We start from the raw sequence: 4,499 nt of genomic DNA, 5'->3' as shown, positions 1-4,499 counted from the left end.
CGCCCCTGACCCCGCCCCTCTGCCCACCCCAGGCCCAAGGTCAGCGTTCTGGCCCCGCCCCTAGCTTGGCCCAGAGGGAGGATTGGCCGCTGGTTCTCTCATCTCCGCTGGGCCCCGGCCATCACCCAGTCTCGCCTGCGCCGCGCCCCTCCTTTTGTATTATGTCCACCAGAGCCCTTTCTGCTCTGGAGGGTCCTCCGCTTCGGCCTGACCCAGCCTTGCTTTCCGTCCGCTGCAGCAGGAGACGCTGTCCCTGGAGCCCAGGACGCAGGGTCCAGAGAAGTGAGACTTCCTTTCCAGGACCCTAATTCCCCCAGGATCCTCCCTCCTTTGGGGGCCTCTGCTTCCAGCTAGGAGTCAAGGCTACGGTACCTTGGCCAGCGGCCCCAAGGTCGGCCCAGGAGTTGGGGTGAGAGGGCTGGGGCTCTCTGAAAACCATTAGCCCTGCATTGCCTCCCTCTGCGCGTTCCCAGTCTCCTGCCCCTTGAGCAACACTGACAATAAATCTCTCTGCGCCCCGCAGTGCCACCTCCCCACGGACGCCTTGTCCCCACCCCCTCTGTGCAGTGTCTCCTCATTACGTGCCGATGTTCTGGGGGCCAAGGTGGATATGAAGGAGTGAAGGAACCTAACCTCTCCAACTGAATGGTTACCAGTTGGCAAGGGAGAACTCATGGGATCTAGGAGTGGACTTCGAAAGGCCCTGTGCTCATCAGGGCCTTTAGTACACCAATAATAATAAAAAGGGGTTTAGTTAGGTCAGCTGAGACACCTCCCAGTGGACTTTCACACACTCTTCACCAGACCCTCCCCAAAGTCTGGTGAGGCAGTACCAGGCAGTTGTTGAGGGCACGGATTGGTAGTGGAGTCACAGACCTGGGTTTGAACATTAATTCTGACTTTTATTTGCTGTGTGACCTTTGGCAAGTTTAATTTCATCATCTGTAAGATAGGGACTTCATAGAGCTGATGAGAGATTTAAATGGGATAATGTACTTAACCTGCTCAAGTCTCACGTCCTCAACTTGAAAGTGGGAGCAGTTACCGCGTCTATCTCACAGGGTCGTGGTGGAGATTAAATGAGTATTTAGTGTGTGAAGTGCTCAGAACAGTGCCTGGCACATTAGTGTGTAATAAGAGTTACACACTAACAGGAGCCCCAGTACTTGTGTCCACTCACATTAAATGAAGTGAAGTGAAGTGAAAGTCGCTCAGTTGTGTCCGACCCTTTGCGACCCCATGGACTAGTCCATGGAGTTCTCCAGGCCAGAATACTGGAGTGGGTAGCTGTTCCCTTCTCCAGGGGATATTCCCAAACCAGAGATCGAACCCAGGTCTCCTGCATTGCAGGCAGATTCTTTACCAGCTGAGCCACCAGGGAAGCCCAAGAATACTGGAGTGGGCAGCCTATCCCTTCTCCAGGGGATCTTCCCAACCGAGGAGTCAGGTGAATTCTTTACCACCTGAGCTGCCAGAAAACCTCGTTATAGGTGCTGTCACCCGTCTCGGCGAGGACCAGCACCCTGCAGAGTCCTCAGGGTCCCTGACGAGTCCAAGGCTCATCATTCTCTGGGATGCTCCCCAGCCCCAGGAAGTCCCCTGAGCACGTCTCTCACTTGGGAAGCTGCAGCGGAAGGGTGACCTGTCCCCTGGGAGGGAAAGCAGTGCCTCCTTCATCTTTAGGATGTCGGTCTGGGGTCCTTTCAGAGCCTCTCCTGGGCATAGGACTCCCATTGTTCCAGCCCCCCTCTTGTACCCCAGACTGGCCAAACCGGTTCTGGGGAAGGGGGGCGGGGAGCAGGCACGTTGAGACAGCCGCCTGCCTGCCTGCGAGGTTCCCTCCGCCCTCGCCTCCCCTCTCCCTGCCCCACACAATACCCGGGAGCTTGCATTGCCTGGCTCAAGGGCCATGCTGGCATCGCCCCCTGAGGACCTGGCTGCGACCCCAGAGCCCCCAGGGCAGCCTGGAGCCCGGGACCGCGCTGGAGGCTGGACGGAGCTCCCTGGTTGAGGTAGGGCCCCCCGGCTGCCAGCAGCCCCATCCTCCTCCCACCAGTCTTCCCAGAGAGTCCTTTGTGCAGCCTCCCAGGCCTCTGATCCTGGCCCCCACACGCTGGTGGCCTCTTGGGCTTCCACAGCCTGCGTGGCCTGAGTCTCCTTTCCAGCCATGACCTCCCACTTGGCTCCCTCCATTGAGAAGAAGAGGGGCCCTGCAGGGCCCCGCTCCTCGGGCAGCAGGGCAAGGGGCACCATGGAGGGGGCAGGGAAAAGCTGGGCACAGGAGGTCAGAGATGCTTTCTCCGGACCATGCCAGCGTCTAGGGCCCCTCCCTGCCAGCCTTGAGGAGTGGGTCCACTGTCCATGTGATGGGTACCCCGTGGATGGGACCCTCTGTCGACTTAAAAAAAAAAAAAGCACAACCTGAGAGTTGTGAGTTACGTTTTATTCGGGGCAATATAGGGACTGCAGCCCTGGGAACAGTTTCTCAGAGCTACTCCACAGACTGGACGCTCATTCCCAGGCCCAGTCTACGATTCGTCTCAAGTCACACAGCTGGTCCATGTCACACAGGGCTTTGAATGTTGGCAGGGGCTCTCCCCTGTGGGTTCCCTTGCCTAGTGGGCACCCGAGGATCCTGTGATCAGGTCTCGAGCAGGGTTACCTGGGACCAGTCTCTTCCTGGGAGGTTTTTTTTTGGGGTCTAGGAGAAGGAAATGGCAACCCACTCCAGTGTTCTTGCCTGGAGAATCCCAGGGACGGGGGAGCCTGGTGGGCTGCTGTCTATGGGGTTGCACAGAGTCGGACACGACTGAAGCAACTTAGCAGTAGCAGCAGCAGCAGCAGCAGAGATAAGCTATAAACACTCTAGCACTGAGGTTGAGTGGACCACATCCACAGAAGGCCACAGAGCTGGGATCCTGGCTGGATGGTCACTCTCATTGTCCATTGGCCTGGGTAGAGATGGAGGCTAACCCACCCCTGACCTCCTCCCCGGGGACCTGCCTCCAGCCTTGTCTCCTCCAAGGAAGCCTTGCACGTCTCCCTCCATTTACCCAGCCTTCTCTTCTGAGGCTTTAGTATGGAGTGCTCCTTGGAATTCCCTGGCGGCCCAGTGGGTAGGACTCAGCACTTCCACTGCACGGGGCACGGGTTCCATCCCTGGTTGGCGAACTAAGATCCCACATGCTGTGTAGAGTGGCCCAAAAAAATTTTTTTTTAATATGAGATGCTCCTGCCCCCACGGTTCCATGTTTTGCTCATTTAACCCTGCAGCTGACATGGGGAGGGGGCTTCCAGAACCCAAGTGGAGAGACTCTCCCAGAATATGAGGGAGCAGAAGCACACGAGTGTTCCTGCACAGGCGTGCCGACAGAAGCAAGTGGCGCTTCTGTGTGAAGGACTGCTGATTCCAGCGGGAAAAGAGACCTGTCTGGTGGCAGTGGTCCCCCGTGTCTCCTGCCACATGCTCCTACAACACAGGGTGCGTCTCAGCGTCACTGCCTCGGTTTTCCTACCTGTGTAATGGCCCAAGCCATTCTTGTGACTAGAGAAAGACTCAGGGTAGTGACGATCAACTGCAAAGCTCCCACTCTGTGCGAGGTGCTTTACGTGCATTATTCTTTTTTTTGGCCACACCACGCAGCATGCAGGATCTTAGTTCCCAGGGAAGTCCCCTTGCATTATTCTTATTTTTTTAATCTTTATTTATTTTTGCCTGTGTTGGGTCTTAGTTGCGGCACGTGGAGTCTTCCTTGGCCGCCTTCGGGCTTCTATCTGGTTGTGGCGAGTGAGGAGTATGTGGGCGCTCTAGGTGAGGCGCATGGACAGGCTTTAGTACCCCCTGCCCCAGGCACATGGGATCTTAGTTCCCCGACCAGGGATCAAACTCGCATCTCCTGCATTGGAAGGCAGATTCTTAACCCCTGCGCCACCAGGGAAGTCCTCTTAATTCTCCTATCAGCATTTTGAAGCATGACTATCCTGTTCACCAGATGAGGAAACAGACAGACTTGCTCCCTGTGGGGAGGGCCCAGAGAAGTCCATGGTGCTTAGGAGCAGCCCCACCCTGTGCTCCAGGCAGGGGGTGGAGAGAGAAGGGGAAGCCGGCAGAGGGGCTGCGCTCAGGGGGGCCGGGGCACAGACCAGCGGCCCCCACTGGGTCTTCCCTTCTTCCCTGCCCCGCAGGCTCACTGACACTGTCGCTGTTGGCTTTCGTGGCCTTCTCCCTCTCTCTGTGTACTGGACCCCTGGGTATTCCAATCAGGACAGTTTGCTATCACTTCCTTCAGGAAGCCTTCCGGGAATGCCTGGGTAGAGATGAGCCCAGCCCTCTGCTCTGACACTTCCTCTGGGCTGGTTCTTTCCAACCTGGATTGTAACTGTTTTTGTTTTGGCTTCCGCACGAGACTGGCAATCCTGCAGGGCATGAGACATTTGCCCATCTGTCTCCTCCGGTTTTTCTGGGCCTCACGTCTGTCTCTGAGTATCTGGTCTGTCTG

General features: G+C 56.9%; 1 protein-coding gene across 1 annotated transcript in view; it reads left to right on the top strand.

The window, feature by feature from the left end:
• The window catches only part of ARHGEF19 (Rho guanine nucleotide exchange factor (GEF) 19), a 15,150-nt gene that overhangs the window by 1,110 nt on the left and 9,541 nt on the right, over positions 1 to 4,499 (top strand). The window lies entirely within an intron of this gene.

This window comes from Bison bison, unplaced genomic scaffold, assembly GCF_000754665.1.
Source record: "Bison bison bison isolate TAMUID 2011002044 unplaced genomic scaffold, Bison_UMD1.0 scf7180017846340, whole genome shotgun sequence".
NCBI lineage: Eukaryota > Metazoa > Chordata > Mammalia > Artiodactyla > Bovidae > Bison > Bison bison.
This window is presented reverse-complemented; position numbering and strand designations above follow the sequence as displayed.